The sequence below is a fragment of the Rhineura floridana genome, chromosome 1, assembly GCF_030035675.1.
Source record: "Rhineura floridana isolate rRhiFlo1 chromosome 1, rRhiFlo1.hap2, whole genome shotgun sequence".
In the NCBI taxonomy this organism is placed as follows: Eukaryota; Metazoa; Chordata; class Lepidosauria; order Squamata; family Rhineuridae; genus Rhineura; species Rhineura floridana.
Genome location: NC_084480.1, coordinates 3565394 through 3588434, shown reverse-complemented (window position 1 = coordinate 3588434; position 23041 = coordinate 3565394).

Below are 23041 nucleotides of genomic sequence, written 5' to 3'. Positions count from 1 at the left end.
ATTTCTTAAAGAATTGAAATCTCTCTTTGACTTTTTGTGGAAAGAATAAAGTAATGTTTATGAGATTTGATGATTAAGTAAGATAACTACTGGAGGAAAGTGATTTTATAATATGACTTAAGAGACAGGATTGCTATATATTATAGACTTATAACTGATTTGATCTTTGACAAATGGGAAGTCAATATTTTACTCTTTATTTTTTATTTTTGTTTTTTTTTTTCTTTTTTTCTTTTTGTTTAACTATTTTTGATTTTGTTTTTTGTCTTTGAATGTTTTGTGATTTTGTCTTTTTTTTTTTTTTTTTTTTTTTTTCAATAATTTTTATTCAGATTTTCATAAAACATACAAGACAAAATCATAAAACATTCAAAGACAAAAAACAAAATCAAAAATAGTTAAACAAAAAGAAAAAAAGAAAAAAAAAAATAAAAAATAAAGAGTAAAATATTGACTTCCCATTTGTCAAAGATCAAATCAGTTATAAGTCTATAATATATAACAATCCTGTCTCTTAAGTCATATTATAAAATCACTTTCCTCCAGTAGTTATCTTACTTAATCATCAAATCTCATAAACATTACTTTATTCTTTCCACAAAAAGTCAAAGAGAGGTTTCAATTCTTTAAGAAATATATCTATCAATTTTTTTTTCCAGATAAGCATATCGATTAATCCATCTCATTACTAATTATGATAATCTTATTGTCATAACCATAGTCAAAATAAACATTTCAATTAATCCATCACATCAGAATCTGTTAGGTTCAATAATTTCAGTAGCCATTGTTCTATTATCTCTATTAGTTCCATTTTCCATCTTCCATCTTCAGTAGTCTTGTTAAGTCCAGTAATTTCAATATCCAATCTTCCATTATCAGTATTCCATAATAATCTTGCTGTCAAAGCCATAGTCATATAGTAAGAGTCTGATGGGGATTACCTCTATCCCAAATATTTTCTTGCCATCCATTCTGAATAGGTTGCTGAAATACTGCTGTAAAATCATATCTCTGTTCTTTTTTTCAAAATACACTGGGTCATCTCTTAAAAGTTTTTCCATTGTCACATGGCTGCAGATAATTCCATAGATTTTCTCTATATTGGGCTCCATCACATCATTCCAGTCCAGAAGATTATCCATGCCATTGATAACTTTATCTCTAGAATCTTCATTCATTTCTTCAGAGATAACATTGAGTTCCAAACAATAGATTTTATTTCTAAAGTCCATAGACTCCAAATCTTGTTCCTGTTCCACGTTGGTTCCAATCTCCGGGATCTCCTCTCTCACAGGGACCCCTATTCCAGTCTCCAGGGTCGCCTCTCTCACAGGGACCCCTGTTCCAATCTCCGGGGTCTCCTCTCTCACAGGGACCCCTTCCAGGGTCACCTCTCTCACAGGGACCCTTATATCTTTAATCTCCTGCTTCATTTTACTCAATTCAATTTTCATTATCTCAATCTCATCCATTATTTTCTGAAACATAGTTATTTCCAGATTTTCAGCCACTTTCTTAATTGCCATTTTAAAAGAAAAATATAGGAAAACCACTTCTTATTTCAGCAACAATTGGGTTAATACTCCAAACTTGGTGACATCACAGTATAAACAGAGCAGACAGCCTTATCTCTCCAATAGTTAAGTAAACAAAATGCAGTTCCCAGGATCGAAACAATTAATGGCAATCGTCAAGAAACAGATTCGTCAAAATAAAATAGACCAAAAAGAGAGTAGTCTCAAAACAGTATAATATTTTTCAAAATAAAAATCTGGAATAGAAATCCCTCTTCTGTGTATATCTTTAGAATGCAAATCCAGGACAGCTTTTTGCAACAAAAACAGAGATAAGCTATTAATTAGTGCGTAGCAGAGAGAAGTTATGGCTCCCCAGTGAGATGTCAAAAACTGATCAATCTGGCAAATCTCTTTTAAACAGCAACAATTTAAGTCAAGTAAAAGAAAAATATAGAAAGAAGGGTGCTTGCCTGTTAGTGCGTTCTCTCTTAGAAGATAAGGTGAACGTTCGCTTTATCAGATAGAGCTTGCTGTTGAAAATCCGTCCCACCTTCGTCGGCTGGACCTCGTCCCATAAATTAATGAGATCTGGTCGTCCCAACAAAAATAGGCTTTGAGGTTAATCTCTTCGTTTCTCCCTACCCGGGAGAAGTTTAATCAGTCAAAAAAAAAAGAAAAAACTGACTGATATATCTGAATAAGCTTCTTTTGAGGCAGGAGCCCGTCTCAAAAGCAGGCACAGGCTAAGTCACCCTTCCCGGAAGTCCGTGATTTTGTCTTGTATGTTTTATGAAAATTTGAATAAAAATTATTGAAAAAAAAAAAAATACAAAAGGGACGGGCTCCACTTGAACCAGAATGGAACCAGACTGCTGGCACTTAAAATTAAAAAGGTAGCAGAGCAGCTTTTAAACTGACTGAGGGGGGAAACCCGACAGGAGCTGAGAAAGGTCCGGTTCGGAATAAACCTCCCCCCTGGGATAAAGACCAAAGAAATGATGAAATTTTAAAAGGGGTAGGCCTAGAAGTAGGCATTGTGAGAGCAGGGGCACAGGATATAAATTCAGAAGAGCAAAATTACCACAGGCCTAACCACAAGTGCCAAAGACACTTGAAGAGAGACACTGCTTACAAGTGCCTGTACGCTAATGCTAGGAGCCTCCGAACCAAGATGGGAGAACTGGGGTGCTTGGTCTTAGAGGAGAGCATTGATATAGTGAGCATAACGGAGACCTGGTGGAATGGAGAAAACCAGTGGGATACGGTTATCCCTGGATATAAACTATATCGGAAGGACAGGGAAGGATGTATTGGTGGCAGAGTCGCTCTATACGTGAAAGAAGGCATTGAATCCAGCAAGCTCGAAACCCCAAAAGAGGCAGACTCCTCCACATAATCATTGTGGGTGGTGATACCATGCCCCAGGAGGGACTTAATACTGGGAACGATCTATCGTCCCCCTGATCAAAATGCTCAGGGAGACCTTGAGATGAGATATGAAATTGACTTCAACTACCCGGACATAGACCGGGACCTGGTGCGAGATGTAAGTGTTGTTGAACCGATTGGGAGCAGTGACCATAGTGCTATTAAATTCAACATACATGTAAATGGCCAATTGCCAAGAAAATCCAACACGGTCACATTTGACTTCAAAAGAGGAAACTTCACAAAAATGAGGGGATTGGTAAAAAGAAAGCTGAAAAACAAAGTCCAGAGGGTCACATCACTCGAAAATGCTTGGAAGTTGTTTAAAAACACTATATTAGAAGCTCAACTGGAGTGCATACCGCTGATCAGAAGAGGTACCGCCAGGGCCAAGAAGATGCCAGTATGGTTAACGAGCAAAGTCAAGGAAGCTCTTAGAGGCAAAAAGTCTTCCTTCAGAAAATGGAAGTCTTGTCCGAATGAAGAAAATAAAAAGGAACACAAACGCTGGCAAAAGAAATGCAAGAAGACAATAAGGGATGCTAAAAAAGAATTTGAGGAGCACATTGCTAAGAACATAAAAACCAACAACAAAAAATTCTATAAATACATTCAGAGCAGGAGACCATCTAGGGAGGCGATTGGACCCTTGGATGATAAGGGAGTCAAAGGTGTACTAAAGAACGATCAGGAGATTGCAGAGAAGCTAAATGAATTCTTTGCATCTGTCTTCACAGTGGAAGATATAGGGCAGATCCCTGAACCTGAACTAATATTTGCAGGAAGGGATTCTGAGGAACTGAACTAACTAAAATATGTAACTTGTCCCTTGGGTCCTCCTCCGTGCCTGAGGACTGGAAAGTGGCAAATGTAACGCCAATATTCAAAAAGGGATCCAGAGGGGATCCCGGAAATTACAGGCCAGTTAGCTTAACTTCTGTCCCTGGAAAACTGGTAGAAAGTATTATTAAAGCTAGATTAACTAAGCACATAGAAGAACAAGCCTTGCTGAAGCAGAGCCAGCATGGCTTCTGCAAGGGAAAGTCCTGTCTCAGTAACCTATTAGAATTCTTTGAGAGTGTCAACAAGCATATAGATAGAGGTGATCCAGTGGACATAGTGTACTTAGACTTTCAAAAAGCGTTTGACAAGGTACCTCACCAAAGGCTTCTGAGGAAGCTTAGCAGTCATGGAATAAGAGGAGAGGTCCTCTTGTGGATAAGGAATTGGTTGAGAAGCAGAAAGCAGAGAGTAGGAATAAACGGACAGTTCTCCCAATGGAGGGCTGTAGAAAGTGGAGTCCCTCAAGGATCGGTATTGGGACCTATACTTTTCAACTTGTTCATTAATGACCTAGAATTAGGAGTGAGCAGTGAAGTGGCCAAGTTTGCTGACGACACTAAATTGTTCAGGGTTGTTAAAACAAAAAGGGATTGCGAAGAGCTCCAAAAAGATCTCTCCAAACTGAGTGAATGGGCGGAAAAATGGCAAATGCAATTCAATATAAACAAGTGTAAAATTATGCATATTGGAGCAAAAAATCTGAATTTCACATATACGCTCATGGGGTCTGAACTGGCGGTGACTGACCAGGAGAGAGACCTCGGGGTTGTAGTGGACAGCACGATGAAAATGTCGACCCAGTGTGCGGCAGCTGTGAAAAAGGCAAATTCCATGCTAGCAATAATTAGGAAAGGTATCGAAAATAAAACAGCCGATATCATAATGCCGTTGTATAAATCTATGGTGCGGCCGCATTTGGAATACTGTGTACAGTTCTGGTCGCCTCATCTCAAAAGGATATTCTAGAGTTGGAAAAGGTTCAGAAGAGGGCAACCAGAATGATCAAGGGGATGGAGCGACTCCCTTACGAGGAAAGGTTGCAGCATTTGGGGCTTTTTAGTTTAGAGAAAAGGCGGGTCAGAGGAGACATGATAGAAGTGTATAAAATTATGCATGGCATTGAGAAAGTGGACAGAGAAAAGTTCTTCTCCCTCTCTCATAATACTAGAACTTGTGGACATTCAAAGAAGCTGAATGTGGGAAGATTCAGGACAGACAAAAGGAAGTACTTCTTTACTCAGCGCATAGTTAAACTATGGAATTTGCTCCCACAAGATGCAGTAATGGCCACCAGCTTGGATGGCTTTAAAAGAAGATTAGACAAATTCATGGAGGACAGGGCTATCAATGGCTACTAGCCGTGATGGCTGTGCTCTGCCACCCTAGTCAGAGGCAGCATGCTTCTGAAAACCAGTTGCCGGAAGCCTCAGGAGGGGAGAGTGGTCCTGCTTGCGGGCTTCCCCCAGGCACCTGGTTGGCCACTGTGAGAACAGGATGCTGGACTAGATGGGCCACTGGCCTGATCCAGCAGGCTCTTCTTATGTTCTTATGGAGAAGTTCCATACTTTCTGCTAAAACAAGACCAGGAGCAGACTGAAGTACAGATCATGAACTGGTAATATCAAAAATCAGAGTAAAGCTAAAGAAGACCAACAAAGCAATCATAATGCCAAAATACAATTTAAATAGCATCCCAGAAGAATATAAAGATCAAATAAAGAACAGATCTGAGACTTTAAACTTAGTTGATAGAGAACCAGAAGAACTATGGATTCAAGTCAGAGACATTATCAGGGAACAATTCAAAAAGACAATATCTCTAGCTAAAAAGAGAGAAAGACCTCAATGGATATGACTGACAAAATGGTTAAAGAAGGAAAGCTAAAGAAAAGGAGATAGAAACATGGTCAGAACCCTAAATGCAATATTAATAATAATCTTGTACGTAGGGACAAAGAGAACTATTACAATAGTTATTGTATAGAAATAGAAGAAGACAACAAAAAGGGAAGAACAAGAGCCCTATTCCAACAGATTAGAGAAATTAAAGGGAAATTTATGTTGGCAAAGAAAGAGTGCCTGAGTGTATTTTTCCACAGCAGAGTTGCAAGGCCAAGAAGCTCAGAGTGCGTGCCAATCCCAAGGACATGTTACCAGGCAACCGTGGCTCTTGCAGCTGGCCTTATCTATAAGACTGTGCAGAGCAGCCAGTCTTGTGTGGGGGTCAAGAAGTTTGTTAGTAGAGAGAAAGAGCTTGTAGTTGTATCCTGAAACTTTTCATGTCAGTAAAGTGACTCTTAAAAACCTATGACTTGTCTGGCTGAGTGATTCAACTGGGATCTAGCCTGTCACTATTCTGTTCTGCATCCTGGGCATCTGCTTGTGCCCGATCCAACATCCAACAATTTAAGCCAAGAATAGGGATGTTGAATAATCAACAGGGGAACACACTGACTTATCAAGATGAAATAAAAGGAAGATGGAAGCAATACACTGAAGAACTATATAAAAGAGAGGCAAGGATGATAGATTCATTCATGGAGGAACCTTGTGATGAAGAACCAGAAATTTTAGAATGCGAGGTGAAAGCTGCTCTTAAAATACTTGGAAGAAACAAATCACCAGAACACATGGCATACCAATAGAGTTACTACAAATTACTGAGACTGAATCTGTCCAAACTTTGGTTTGGTTCCCAATTGGTTCCCAATTGGAAAGGGTGTGAGGGGTGTATTTTATCACCTTATTTATTTAACCTATACGCAGAACTTATCATATGGAAAGTGGGTTTGGACAAATAATTGGGTGTTAGAACAAATTAAACCAGAACTATCACTAGAAGCTAAAATGATGAAACTGAGGTTATCATACTTTGGACACATCATGAGGAGACATGATTCACTAGAAAACACAATAATGCTGGGAAAAACAGAAGGGAGTAGAAAAAGAGGAAGGCCAGACAAGAGATGGATTGATTCCATAAAGGAAGCCACAGACCTGAACTTACAAGAACTGAATAGGGTGGTTCACGACAGATGCTCTTGGAGGTCACTGATTCATAGGGTCACCATAAGTTGTAATCGACTTGAAGGCACATAATAACAACAACAAAGGATGTTTAGAGGGGCTCCTTAGCTACAAAGCTACAGGGTTACACAACTGCCTAGAACACAGGAGCTCAGCTGAAAACTCCCCACCAGGAATAGAGGCATCTAGTTTGAAGATGAGCTACCGTTACCAGTGTTAAAGGAAGTTTGTTTCAGATGGTGCCAAACTCTACAGAACTCTTGTTGGCAAGATTGTGGGGAAAGAAGTACTTATGTACACATGTGGTGAGAGTATCCCTGCTTAATGGGCTACCAGGATGCAGCTCTAACCCTCGTAAGTGATATTATTAAAATCAGAAAGTGTCCTTAGCTCTCTTCAAGCTTACATGCTAGGTAGCATAAATCAAATCCACTGAACATTGCAGAGGTTGCAATTATTAGCAGCCAAGTGGGCGAATGCCATATCTTGAAAAGCTGAAACAATTCCTATAGCAGACAATTGGTTCTCTCTGACACCTGGAGTCCTTCAATAACAGGAAACTTTCTCACCAATTAAGAGTTGCAAGAAGTCAGGGTAAAGCAACGGGTCTTCTGTTAAAACAATTGTTTTGTATCTCTTTTATATTAATAGTAAGAGAATAAATAACCCAAAGCAAAGGAGGAACACGGGAAGCTGCCTTATATCGAGTCAAACCAGTATTGTCAGCACTGACTGATAGCAGATCTTCAGGGTTTCAGGCAGGGAACATTCTGAGCCCAACCTGGAGATGATGAAGAACAAATCTGGGACCTTCTTCTACATTCAAGACACTTCAGGGTTCTATCTAATATAATTTGATAATATAATTGGGTAATATAATTTGAGCACCATAGAGCGCTTTCATGATTGGAACAAATGGAGAAGATTGAAGCCTTTTTGAGTAAGTCGTTTGGAGACCTTCGGGTAACAAGTAGCTAACAAATCTAATAAAGAAACAAACAGTTCATTTAGGGCAATGAGCATGCATGGGTGGGCAGGGAAAGGCAACTTTAATGGTTGTGCAAAAGCTGTGCCTGCCAAAATTCCTTCTTCTGCACAACTATTCAAGCTGCAATCCCCACCCTAGAGTGGATATACGGAGGAAGGATCCCAACAGTCAGATGTATGGAGTCTCTCAGTCTCTGTGTTTTAATAAACCAGGCCCCACCCCAGTGATTTGCATGCCAGTCCTCTGTTTCTGCTCATCTTTGTGCTTAATGAACATCTGAACAGGGATTCTAACTTTTCAAGGAGAAGGACTTGGGTTTTATTTATCCATTATGGATTGCAACTGGGTTTACTCAAGGGTAGAGAAGACTCATTGATTCTATCATGACTGAGGCTGCAATCCTAACCAAGTCCTATTGAATTCAATGGGGCTGGCTTCCAGATATGCGGGTTTAAGATTGCAGCATGGATCCAACCTTATGAGTTTATTTTATTTTCCATTTTTGGCTTGTGTATTTTTTTAACATTAAGATGCAAGTTGTTTGGTTGATATTGTCTTACTGTGCATTCTGCCTATTGCTATATTATCAGTGAGTCTGATTTCTTGCTGATATGCAACATTTTGCTAAAGTGTAATAGTTTTTTTAGAGGGCTGTAAAATATAACATGGGGAAAAGAAGTTTATAAGAATATAGAAAATCTGAAAAAGATGGGTGAGGGAGAGGAAAAGGAATCAGAAACACATGTCCTCTAGGAGCCCCTCCAGACTGTTTTTTGGGGGGGAGGGGTCAGATGTATTCTGTTACATGTCATTGATTGTAGGAGGGCTAATGTTCTCCCTATCTTCAAAAAGGGCAAAATGGAGGAACCTGGGAACTACAGACCAGTCAGCCTGACATTGATCCCTGGGAAAATTCTGGAGTGGATTATGAAACAGTCAATCTGAAAACAGTCCAGTGATTACTAGAAGCCAACATGGATTAATTGATTGATTGATTAGATTTATATCCCACTCTTTCTCCCAGTAGAAGCCCAGGGCAGCATTTATCAAGAACAAATCCTGCCAGACTAGTGTTATCTCATTTTTTGATCAGGTAACCTCCCTGATAGACTGTAGGAATGCTGTGGACATAATATATCTTGACTTCAGCAAAGCTTTTATTTATTTATTTATTAAATTTATCTTTCCAGAAGGAGCCCAGGGCAGCAAACAAAAACACTAAAAACACTCTTAGAACAAAAGACTTTAAAATATATTTAAGCAAATCATCTTTAAAAACATATTTTTTTTTATAAAGAAACACTTTAAAAACACCTTAAAAAGCTGTTCTGATGCAGACACAGACTGGGATAAGGTCTCTACTTAAAAGGCTTGTTGAAAGAGGAAGGTCTTCAGTAGGCACCAAAAAGATAACAGAGATGGTGCCTGTCTAATATTTAAAGGGAGGGAATTCCACAGGGTAGGTGCTGCCACACTAAGGGCCCATTTCCTATGTTGTGCGGGATGGACCTCCTGATAAGATGGTATCTGAAGGAGGCCCTCACCTGCAGAGTGCAGCGATTGACTGGGTATATAAGGGGTAAGACAGTCTTTGAGGTATCCTGGTCCCAAGCTGTATAGGGCTTTGTATACCAAAACTAGAACGTTGAACTTGGCCAGGTATGTTGTAATTACAAATGTTGTAATAAAAATACATAAATAAATTTTGGAGTCACTGTGGTCCTTGGGTCTTTTTCCATGTTTAGGAACAAAGGAATCTGCCTTATACCTACTCAGGCCATTTGGTGCCATCTAGCTGAGTACTGATGACATGGACTAGCATTGGCTCTCCAAGATTCCAGGCAATAGTCTTTTCCCGAAATTGAATTTTGGACCTTTGCATGCAAAGCATATGTCCTACAACTGAGCTACAACCCTTCCCCTGTTTTTTAAAAATATCTTTTAGAATTGTTCTTTTCAATTCACTAATGAAGATCCACACCATTCATACAAAGCACATTCAACACATATTTGAAGCACATGAATCGCACCACAGAATCATGGGAACTGTAGTTTGTTAAGGGCAGAGCTCAGAAGCAGGTCCCAATGTATTCAGTGGGACTTGCACAAACAGGGAAGCATGCAGAGATCTGCAACCTCAAGTGATAAGGAATTCATTCACCCAACCCAAAATTCAGAATCATGCCACTTTAAGCTATTTTGCAACTGTTTATACTTGTTTTTATGGTTATTGGATTTTAAAGGGATTCATTTCTTATTGTGAGTTGCCTTGGTTTCCAGTCTGCAACCCTACCTCACAGGGTTGTTGGAAAGACTACACACACACACACACACACACACACACACACACACACACACACACAGAGGAGATGTAAAAATACATACACCCCATATAATACTTTATTATCAAAACCAGTTGGTCATTGCAGAACATTAAAAAAAAATAAACTCAGTATTAGTTTCCTACATAATAAAAGCAGTTATACCTGTGTAAGCCCTGCCTAATTGCTTTAAAAATAGGATTGGAGAGGAAGAGAAAGATTTACAACACAAACACAATCCTTTGCTATGTTCACTCAAAAGTCCCATCAATTTACAGCACAATTCCTACCATGTCTACTCAAAAGTAAGTCCTATTGAATTCAGTGGGGTTTATTCTGGGTATGTGAGATTAGCATTGCAACTTTCCTCCCAGAAAAGCAAGTACTGGATTAAAGCTTCATATTAGGAAGGTTTTCAAAGCCCTACCCTCTTCAACAGCCCAGGAAAATTTAAACTTATTTGACTCCTGCACACAAGCTGAAAGCTATATACTTACTCAATCTATGAGATTTTCAGATAAAGAGGAAAAAACAACCATTTTCTGGCATTGCAATGGGGTCTAGGCATGCGTGGAGGTCAACAAATCACAAACCTGACTTCACCTATTGGCTACAAACCTGAAAGGGTGGGATTAGAGCAGCCAGCGACATTTAACTGAAGTTGGGGGGTGGCGGCGGCTGATGTTTTGGTGTATATCTTGGGAACCAGACCTCCTAGAAACTTTTTTTTAAATGAAAACTGAGAGTCCGAAGATTAAGCTGACTCACCCAGAGACCCAGAGAGCACTCCAAAAATCTGGAGTCTCCAGGCGAAAACTGGACACCTGACAACCCTATGATGAAATCATTCTCTTTTGCGCTTTTAAAAAAGGCACAAATTTAAAACCTGAAGATTTGTTACAGGAAAGCAATGCTTGAGTTTGTGAATGTCGAGGGGCAGGATCCTACCATCCTACATGAATGTCAGGAGTATGTTACGCAAAAATATGGTAGAATGGCTTGGAACAGATGTTGTATCCTCCCTGCCCATCTGGAAGAATGCCACCCTGGGAGAAGGCTCGCTTGCTCCTGTTGCCCTTCTACACAACATACACAGACATGTTTGCAGGGGGATTGGACTCCATGGCCTTATAGGCCCCTTCCAACTCTACTGTCCTACAATTCTATGACATTTTCTTAGGTCACACAATAGCAAAGTTCATTGCTTGAGATTCCACTCCTGGCAATTGGCTTGCAAAGGAGCTGAGCTGTCTTGCAAAGTGCTTGGCCATGAACCAGCAAACCCAGCTGTTTAGCAGCTTAATCTCCTTGCTCCTTGCTGATTGTTTAGGCAAAATGTGATGTGGCAGATGAGATTGTGGCATAAATTCTGCAGCCTGCCACTGAGTCTGACTCCAAAAAGAACTGCTTGTAAAATCTGTAGACCGTGGAGGCAGGCCAGGCCCCCCCTCCATTGGGCTGGGTTGCCATCTCTCCCCCTGTTCCTGTGCCTGACACACACTAGAATTAAGCGGGAGAAGTTCTCCCATTGATTATCTTCATGTCAGGAAAAGCATTGCCTCCCTCTTTCTAGGTGCCAAGTAGCAGTTGAAGGGTCAGGGGCAGAAAAAAGGGGCAACTTCATTCCTCAGACACTATTCCAGACCCCAATAGAGAACAATGAGTCTGACAACAGATCATGTGTGTCAGAAGGAGGCACCTTCTCCGTTCAGGGCAGCCTTTGCCCTCCAGATGGTTTGGACCGTAACTCCCAGTCAGCACGGTTGTGTGATGCTGGGGCCAACGGGAGTTGTAGTGCAAAACATTTGGAGGGGACCAGCTTGGCAAAGACTGATATAGGTCCTTCAAGCACACAGACTCCCTCTCCCCCACCCAAGGATTCATCCACATGAAAGGAGAGAGCGAAAGAAAGAGGAGCAAACAGACAGAGCCTCTGCATGGTTCAGATAAAGCTTGACCTGTCTTACTCAAAGCTGTTCACTGCAGAGGAAGACAATTAATGGTTTCTGTCCTGGTTTGCTCTGGAGCAGTGTCCACAGAACAGGTTACCTAACAGAAAATACATCTGTGAACTCACAGGAACACCTCAGCTCAGAGCACCAGGATGTGACAATATTGTGGACTGATTAGTGTGCTCCTGAGGAAGAGTGGAAAACATCCCACATTGTCACAAGGCAAAGACACAAGTCCCTAACGATATGAAACTGAGAATACATTTATGACGAAAGAAACCCTTGGCAATTGCGGGGATACAATTGAAATAATCCAACACTTACGCACACTGTTCAACATCCATTTGAACCTTCCCCTCTAGATCTCTTCAGATCAAAGTGCAGCTCCAAAAGCGGAGAAGCATTTTGCAGGATAGTTCTAAGAGATCCTAATTGGTAGCAACTTCTAAGGGCCAATGAGGTGGGAGGGACAGCTATGAGTGGCTGCTTCCTGTGACTTTCTTTTGTCCAAAGCAGCTGTGGAGGACTCTGATTTGGATCAGGGCTGAGATGCTGCAGGAGGATGGAGTTAACCCTTTCTCCTTACCAGGGTGGGGCCAGGCATGACTGGGCCCTTGGGCACCAGCCTGTCTGGCCCCAGGCCCATGGCGCCTGCCCTAATGTGCCACTTACCTCTCCTGCTGCAGTGAATGCTGGCTGCACTATGTGTGCTAACCTGCCATCAACCAAGATGGTGGTGGAGGCTTTCCTAAGGGGCTGATCCCTCCACCACCATCTTGGTTGATGGTATGCATGTGCGCTACATGTGCATGTGTGCTACGTGTGAGTGCATGCCTGTCATCAACCAAGATGGTGGCAGGGGCAACAGCTCCATAGGGACGATACTAAAATGTTCAGGGTTGTTAAAACAAAAAGGGATTGCGAAGAGCTCCAAAAAGATCTCTCCAAACTGAGTGAATGGGCGGAAAAATGGCAAATGCAATTCAATATAAACAAGTGTAAAATTATGCATATTGGAGCAAAAAATCTGAATTTCACATATACGCTCATGGGGTCTGAACTGGCGGTGACCGACCAGGAGAGAGACCTCGGGGTTGTAGTGGACAGCACGATGAAAACGTCGACCCAGTGTGCGGCAGCTGTGAAAAAGGCAAATTCCATGCTAGGGATAATTAGGAAAGGTATTGAAAATAAAACAGCCGATATCATAATGCCGTTGTATAAATCTATGGTGCGGCCGCATTTGGAATACTGTGTACAGTTCTGGTCGCCTCATCTCAAAAGGATATTCTAGAGTTGGAAAAGGTTCAGAAGAGGGCAACCAGAATGATCAAGGGGATGGAGCGACTCCCTTACGAGGAAAGGTTGCAGCATTTGGTGCTTTTTAGTATAGAGAAAAGGCGGGTCAGAGGAGACATGATAGAAGTGTATAAAATTATGCATGGCATTGAGAAAGTGGATAGAGAAAAGTTCTTCTCCCTCTCTCATAATACTAGAACTCGTGGACATTCAAAGAAGCTGAATGTTGGAAGATTCAGGACAGACAAAAGGAAGTACTTCTTTACTCAGCGCTTAGTTAAACTATGGAATTTGCTCCCACAAGACACAGTAATGGCCACCAGCTTGGATGGCTTTAAAAGAAGATTAGACAAATTCGTGGAGGACAGGGCTATCAATGGCTACTAGCCGTGATGGCTGTGCTGTGCCACCCTAGTCAGAGGCAGCATGCTTCTGAAAACCAGTTGCCGGAAGCCTCAGGAGGGGAGAGTGTTCTTGCACTCGGGTCCTGCTTGCGGGCTTCCCCCAGGCACCTGGTAGGTCACTGTGAGAACAGGATGCTGGACTACACGGGCCACTGTTCTGATCCAGCAGGCTCTTCTTATTTATTTATTTATTTATTTATTGTGCTTTTATACCGCCCTTTAGCAATAAGCTCTCAGGGCGGTGTACAACAATAAAAACAGGTTAAAATACAAGTGAGTATAAATAAAATGCACTATAAAACATATGTGAAAACAAGATTGCAACAAAAAAATTAAAATTAACATTTGAAATTTAAAATTTAAATTTAAAAAGCCTGGGCAAAGAGGTAGGTCTTTACCTGGCGCCGAAAAGATAACAAAGAAGGCGCCAGGCGTATCTCGTCAGGGAGGTCGTTCCATTATTCGGGGGCCACTACTGAGAAGGACCTAGTTCTAGTTATTGATCTCCTGGTCTCACTATGCGTTGGAACCCGGAGAAGAGCCTTCGACGTCAAGCGCAGCGAGCGGGTAGATACATAGCGGGAGAGGCGTTCCGCCAGGTATTGCGGTCCGATGCCATTAAGGGCTTTATAGGTAAGAACCAACACTTTGAATCTGGCCCGGAAACATATTGGTAGCCAGTGCAGTTGGGCCAGAATAGGTGTTATATGGTCAAATTTCTTTGTCCCAGTAAGAACTCTGGCCGCAGCATTCTGCACCAGCTGAAGTTTCCGAACCGTCTTCAAAGGTAGCCCTACGTAGAGTGCATTACAGTAGTCCAATCTAGAGGTTACCAGAGCATGAATAACTGTGGTGAGGTTCTCCCTGTCCAGGTAGGGTCGTAGTTGGGCCACCAGCTGAAGCTGGTAGAATGCATTCCGTGCCACCGAGGCTACCTGAGCCTCCAGTGACAGGAGCGGATCTAATAAGACCCCCAAACTACGGACCTGCTCCTTTAGGGGGAGTGTAACCCCGTCTAGGGCAGGTCGGACATCAACCATCTGGGCAGAGAGCCCCCCCACCAACAGCATCTCAGTCTTGTCAGGATTGAGTCTCAGTTTGTTAGCTCTCATCCAGTCCATTATCGCGGCCAGGCAGCGGTTTAGTACATCAACAGCCTCACCTGAAGAAGATGAAAAGGAGAAGTAGAGTTGCGTATCATCAGCATATTGCTGGAAACGCACTCCAAATCTCCTTATGACCTCACCCAGCGGCTTCATATAGATATTAAAGAGCATGGGGGACAGAACTGAACCCTGCGGGACCCCATATTGGAGTACCCAGGGATTCGAGTAATGCTCCCCAAGCACCAACTTCTGGAGACGATTCTCGAGATAGGAGCGCAGCCACTGCCAAGCAGTGCCTCCAACTCCCAAATCCGCAAGACGCCCCAGAAGGATACCATGGTCGATGGTATCAAAAGCCGCTGAGAGATCCAGGAGAACCAACAGAGTTACACTCCCTCTGTCTTTCTCCCGGCACAGGTCATCCATACAGGGCGACCAAGGTTGTTTCTGTACCAAACCCCGGCCGAAAGCCCGATTGAAATGGATCTAGATAATCAGTTTCATCCAAGAGAGCCTGGAGCTGGCGAGCAACCACACGCTCTAAAACCTTGCCCAGGAATGGAACATTTGCTACCGGTCTATAGTTGTCAAGGTTTTCAGGGTCCAAGGAGGATTTTTTTAGGAGCGGTCTCACCACCGCCTGTTTCAGGCAGGGTGGTACCACTCCCTCTCGTAAAGAGGCATTGATCACCTCCTTGGCCCATCCGGCTGTTCCATTCCTGCTAGCTTTTATTAGCCACGAGGGGCAAGGGTCCAGAGCAGAAGTGGTCGCCCGCACCTGTCCAAGCACCTTGTCCATATCCTCGAGCTGTACCAACTGAAATTCATCCAATAAAACAGGACAAGACTGTGCTCTGGACACCTCATTAGGTTCAACTGTTACAATATTGGAGTCAAGGTCCCGGCGGATGTTCATGATCTTGTCTTGGAAATGTCTTGCAAACTCATTACAGTGGGCTATTGATGGTATTATTGCGTTCGTCTCCATTTGCACTCAAGCCGTCTCCTTTCTTGCTTCATCACTCTTAGCTCCGGGGTAAACCACGGAGCCACTTGAGCTCTGCAAAGGAGAGGGCGCACTGGGGCGATTGTGTCAGCTGCCCGGGTCATTTCTGTATTCCACAGATTGACCAGGGTTTCTACAGGAGCGTCAGTTTCTTATGTTCTTATGAAGCCTCGGCTGCCATCTTGGTTGATAGTAGGCATGAGCGTGCAGTGTGGCCAGCATTCACCACAACAGGAGAGGTAAATGGGGCATGCAGGTGGGTGTTGTGGGCCTGTGTGGTTGTAGGGGGGTGCCTGGGAGCTCCCTCTCTGCAATCTGTGCCGGGTCGGGTGCCAACACTGCTGTGGATTGTGGAACAGGAGCACTACCCACCCACCCTATGGTGAGGCCTTTCAGGGTCCCTCAGCCAGGGTCTGACCTGGCCTCCCTCTTGTGCCGACCCTGCTCCCTACATGGTTTCCTGTTTTAACCTCCCCCCACACCCCCAGGTACCTCTCCTTTCTTCCTTTTGTGGATGGTGGCAGATTGGAGGGGGCACAATTTAGATGGGGGCTCTGGTATAGAGGGAAATTTAATCACCCTGTCCCAGCAATGTGGCCCCAATCCAAATTGCCTTCCAACACCCTTTTAACAAAAGTAGAAGACGTTGGAAGATACAGTCACAGATCTCTCTCACACCGAGTGTGTTGGCACCTTCAACAGTTGCGTGGAAGCAGAAATTTCTGCACCTGAAATTCCCTTTTCTACACAGCTGTTCAATGAGCGGGAGCCCTGTGCTCTTGGATATCTGGCTATCCTAGAAGCAGCTGGTGTGGAGGTCATGGATTGTTGTGGAATGACCAGGACTAGCTGATCTTTCAGGGCCAAAACATTTTTGTCTGTCTCCAGGCCTTGGCAAGGTTGCAACTGGGATTAATTGGTGCACCAGGGAGGCGTGCAAGAGAAAACAGATTCAGTTTGCATTTTAAAAGTATGTAACCCTCACCTTCTCAAACAATTTACGAACCGAAACATAGCCATCCTTTGAAATTTCCACTTTGCTGAATTCTGCAGTTCTCCAGCCTAGTGATATGTTCAAAATCCATATACTAGGGTAAAGTGTCCATAAAAATGCATATATTAATGAAAGGAACATACAAATGTGCATTACACTAGGGGAAATTGCTTTGTAAAAATGTGTTTATTAGGCAAATTTCCATACAAAGTTATGTATACTAGGAGAAATGGACAGTAACATGCTGATGAATTTTTTGTGAGGACTGTTTTAAAAAAATGCAAACAAATGTGGAAATGCGGAGGACTTATCTTAAGATCTGAAAATAAACAGAGCGAAAATGAAATTGACTGGTTCGTGCATCTGTAGTGCTGAGGGCCACCAAAGCTGGGTGTTGGCAAGATGGGTGAGGTGCCTTCTGCACCTTTAATAGCCGCATAGAAGAGGGAGTTTCAGCATGACCAACTACACCTGTGGAAATGCTGCCTTCCATCTATACAACTATATATACAAAGGGCCAGGAGGAAGGCTCTCCTCTTTTGCATCAGTCTACTTCTCGGTTCAGGATTTTACAGGAATGATCTAGTTTCCCCATCTGTTGCTTTCACCATTCTGTAGCGAGGACACTAGAGTTCCTGGAACCCATATAATAATCTCTTTTAGCAAACTGTGTCTCCAATTTAAAGCAATTTTTATTACAGCAGACAAAAGGCCCCCTTGTATTGACACACAAATTCCAACTTCCATCATCTCCTGTAAGCGCTTCTGACAAGCTAAACTAGAAACTTCTGGCTTTAGGTCAGACTCGAGACAGCTAAGTCAGGAGGTCATGTATCATATGAATCAATGGCAAAGATATATATGTATACATACACACACACACACATGAGAGAGAGAGAGAAAGAGAAAGAGAGAGGCTTCAGCTGGTTTATCCACTTCTCTGTTGGACTTTAGAACTATGCACTCGGCTGCAGGGATGCTGGAGTCCAATGCATGCAAGAAGGGCTGAATTTATACCATGGCATGCCATTGCTTTTCTTCACTCTTGTCCCCTTTATGGCTAACTTCCTCTGGCTAGGAGGGCTCAGTTTGTCAACTGATGAGAAAAGGAATGAAAAAAGGCCTGCTACTATGTCTTTCGCAGCACAAGTTAGCAGGGATAGCTTTCCAAGGAATGGAGATGAATGCCATCAGCTATTAATGTCTATAGATTAAGCTTCTGTCAAAGGCATAGGAGCAGGGACTGCTGAAAAAGTTGGCAGCCCCAATAGGAAGGGGAGATGGCTAGGGACCTGGCTCACTAATTTTCATTGCCTATTCAATTTGACCCACAAATAAAACTAGCTGCTGACTAAGGGTTGAAAGGCTCAGAAATGAAAAGGCAAGATATGCACGTCCGCCAACTTGTCTTTATTTATATAGTTAAATGCAGCATTTGCCTGATGGAAATATATGCATGTGTTTCAAGTGAACCAGGATACAGCAGTGAAGAAGCTGATAGGGCCTCCCTGAAGTGTGGTGGCATGCCTGGCCAGAGACTTAAAAAAATAATAATCACTAATTGAGATGGTTGCTGTTTATGCTGCAGTCATTTTATTTTTTTAATTGATTTTTTATAATGCAAGTTTATTAAACAAAAAGAAAAGGGGGGAAGGAAAATGCCCGCGTGCACCCACACGTACAACAACTTTCAGCATATTAACAATATAATAGGCATCCACACATTCATCTTTGTTTACACATACAGATCGATATATGCCATCCACAAGTCTGAACAGATATCCAGTCAAAGTTGGTGTTTCTAAAAAGTACATTCAAAGTTAGCAAGAGTGTTAAGGTTTTCTTTGGATGGTACACAGCAATCATTTTATGACCCATTTGTTAATAAAACATATAAAAAAGGCAATGACATAGATAAGGCAATTCTAGGAAACAACCTCTTTCATTTCTCTCACTTTTTGAGCCCCAAGGGCAAAGCCTCTTGCCCTGATTCTTGTGTTAAGAAAGCCTCTCCCAGCCCCTCAAGCCTCAAACATCACTCTCAAACATCACATTCTTAGCTACCCCCTGGAGGAAAATGCAATTACTGGCTAGAAAATTGTGTGAGCTTATCAGAGTTAGTTAAGCTCTTTGTAAATCATTGAATTAACACTGACAAGAAATGATTACAACTATACCCAAAATAAGTCAGGAATATTTCCCAGTGGGGACCCATTTTCAGAAGGAGGTGCTGAGATTATCCTGGGGTTTTTGTCAGTGGATGAGAACCAGAGTCTCTCTCTCTCTCTCTCTCTCTTTCTCTCTCTCTCTCTCTCTCACACACACACACACACACACACACACACCTATTCCAAGTGTGGTGCATTCAGTTAATGAACGTTTATGCCAATGTCTTTGCCAATCTGATGCCCTTCAGATGCCTTGCACTACATAGGATTGATGGAAGTTCAAAACATATGGAGTGCACCAGGTTGGCAAAGGCTCCTATGCAGAGAGGCATTTTTGGCAGCCTGCAATTATGTAATACCTTCCATACCGGAAACATATTGCAAAAGGGTGTGTGGCAGCAGCAAGACCAAGGTGACCATGCTTTGATATTGTTTTCGCTGCCAGCTTTGATAAGCTGCTTTTCTGCAAAGCCTCCAAAGTGGTGTACAATGTAGTAATAAACCTACAAGAGCTTAACACTACAAAGTTGTCTGCCTAGTGCAGATTGCAAAGAAGCACTGTTGGCCAGCCAGATCAAAATATGTATTTTGGTTGTATCAGGGAAGTTTATTATGTACATGGCTGATTTTATTTTTGTAAGCTGCCCTGAGTGCCCTATTATAGGGTAGAAGGGCAGGATAGAAATATTTTAAATAAATAAATAAATAAAAGTTGCACACTGTGGATGGAAGCAGAGCCAGCTGGGGGCCCATGTCAGTGGGGCAGTGGAATCTGCTCCAGGTTTCAGTCTGAACTTTCAAGGAACTGTCCACGGCTCTTCAGCTCCATGTCAGTGGAATCTATTCCAGGCTTTAGTCCGAACTTTCAGCACCTTGGATAGCTCCTTCAAAGTTCAGACTAAAACCTGGAGCGCCTCACTGACATGGAGCCACCAGCCGCCACTGAAAGGAAGCTCTAGCCAGCTCTTTTCTTGTCTTCAAGGTGGGGAATCTTTTTCAGCCTGAGGGCCACATTCCCTCTTGGGCAACTTTCCAAGGGCCACATGCTAGTTGTGGGTGGGGCCAGTTCTGGGCAGGGAAAGACAAAAGTAGGTGGAGCAATAGACATGGCTCTTATCTTTATAGTGTAGGCAGCGTTCCAGTCACACAAAGGCCAGAGATTCCTCCCCCACCCCATCACTCCAGCCAGGCAAAACGGAGATGTTATCCTAGTTCAAGGGACATATTCTAGTCAGGCATTTAGAGAAGATGTGAAGCAGGGCTGGTGAGATGAGGCGTGGCCTGGTATGAGGGGGTGTGGCCAGGGAGAGTCCTGAATTCCACATAGAGAGATCTGGAGGGCCACATAAGGCCCCTGGGTCTGACGTTTCCCCAGACTTCTATACAGTTACAAACTTCAACAAGCAGCCCAATCCTCTGTGTGCCTCCTCAGAAGTAAGCCCTGCTGACATTAATGGAACCTGCTTCCAGGAAAGTGTGCATAGGATGGGACTCTTAGCTGATGATGGGAATGAAATCTATGTGCTGCTTTCATATCCATCCTCCCTTACACCCAAATGTCCAACCTTGTGTGGAGGCTGGACCTGCCCATCAGTCCTGGTTTTATCCTCCAAAGAGCTGGAAGGAAGATTGCTGCCTGCCAGTGTTGGCATCTCTGCGCCAGTGAAGCAGCTTTGGAAAGACAGGAGAGCATCCACAGCCCTTCAGCCAAGATGGCCAAGGCCTGCCAGCCCCTGGCAATGAAATCTGGCTTCTCCAAGGGAAGGAGCTGAGATTCCAAAATAGGTCTGGCCCCTCAGGTGTCAGGACAGCAACATCTACGCTGGAGCAATGGACAATGGAACCAATGACCTAGAGAGGTAGTGGGCTCTCCGACACTGGAGGCCTTCAAGAGGCAGCTGGACAGCCATCTGTCGGGGATGCTTTGATTTGGAGTCCTGCATTGAGCAGGGGGTTGATGGCCTTATAGGCCCCTTCCAACTCTACTATTCTGTGATCCACGGCCTACAATTTATTTCTTCTTGGAAACTGACACCCCCCATCCCTTCAATTACAGCAGAAACCAATTCAACTGGAAAACAACAGTATAGAAGAGAGATTATAAATACTACAGCAATAACTAAAAGACCAGAAACTAAAACAGTTCCACCACTGGTTAAAAACTAAAAGCCTGAGAAAATAATTTTTTTAAAATTAGCTAGTGCTGGGAAGACAGCAGAGATGGCACCAAGTGAGGAAGATTAGGCCTTAAATGGGATGTCGGGGTGTGTGTGTGTACAATGAAGAGCGCCTTTGATTAGACAGGCATCAGGGCTCAGTTTCACTAAAGGCATTTTAACGTGGGACCCTGAAGTCTCTCCTGGTCACACCAAGGCAGAGAAGCTCCACCTGCATATGATAATTTCTTAGATGCAGCCGTATCTATTATCCACACCACAGACAAAACGTGCTGTCTTGTCTGCTTGCAGGTTTCAATTAAGGCATCTGCTTGGTCATGGTGACAAGAAGATGGAGAAGGACCACAGCTTAGTGGCAGAGCGTCTGCCTTGCATGCAGAAGGTCCCAGGTTCAATCCCAGGCATCTCCAGGTAGGGCTGGGAGTGTTTCCTGTCTGAAACCCTGGAGAGCAGCTGCCAGTCAGTGTAGACAATACTGAGCTAGGTGGACTAAGGTCTGACTTGGTATAAAGCATATACCTTTCATTTCCCATCAGTCACGAACCTGACATGATGCCAATAAGGGTCCACACTGGAAACACTGTGACGCATGGTACATGCTGGCGCACAGCATAGTTACGCCACTGACTTATACTGAACAAGCTCATGCTAGGCTGCGTATGCACTAAGCCGACTCTAGTGCAAAAGTGTAGTTTTTCTCAATGTGGGTTTGTTCATTCTCACCTTCAGCATTCCGCTTTCAATCTGGCTTGATTCTAGATCCTGCTGTCCACAAAGGTGGGTGTGGTTATTGGAGAAGCCCTTGGAAATCCTCCCCTTGACTAGGTAATTCATGCGTTTTCCTTCCTGCGCATGCTCCCGGTGGATGAAGAAGTGGTGATTGTGATCTTCATATATGCTTAACCACAACATCATTGGGTACCCCCCTCCATTGCCAGGACCACCCTCATCTGCTTTCATCTGTTTCATCTAGGGTAGTGCAGTATCAGCCTGCAATGAGTTTTGTTTTCAGAATGAAATCCGTTTCTGAAGAAGCGCTTTTCAAGGGCAAAACTATGCAATAGATCTAGATTGTGGGTGTGGACTATACAGAAAAAACCAGAACTCTGTCTCTATTGATTCTGGAAGGAAATGTTGTGTGTACAAAGTCCTCACCAAGACATTGAATAAAAGGATACGCTGGCCCGGTGTGGCTGTGGAACTACAATTAGATGTCACATAACTCCACATGCCCCAATTTCAAATGGATGTGTTCAGAGGGAGGCCTGAAGAAATGCCGGAATGCACAATCATTTTCACAGTGGGCGCGTAGATTCAGTGCAGACCTAATTTTTCTGTTAGCTTTCCTTTCAGCTCAAAAGCCCCTTTCCAAATACATTTGACTTTGAACAGAGTGCCCTCCCCCTTCACCAGCACATCCAAGAACATCCTTCATAGGAGTTTCATTTAAAGTTAAGTAGATGAGACCAGAAGTCGCTTGTGATCCAGTCGACTCCATCAGTGTGTGTGTGTGGGATGGATGAGGGGAAGTGGCTGCAATTATGGGCTAACTGGGAAATCTGGAAGTGGATCACCTATTGGGACAGATGGATTTTGGTTTCTTTCACTTTCTCATTTGCACAAACTTCATCATTTTTCTGCATCTGTTTGTGTTTTTTTTTTTAAAAAAGTCTTCATGAAAGTTTATCAGTGTTTTTATGCACTTTTCTCCTTATATAGATTTTTTGGTGTGCAATTTTGCTTAATATACATATTTTTGCAAGCAATATAATATAATGCAATTTGTATGTTATTTTCACCAACAACTC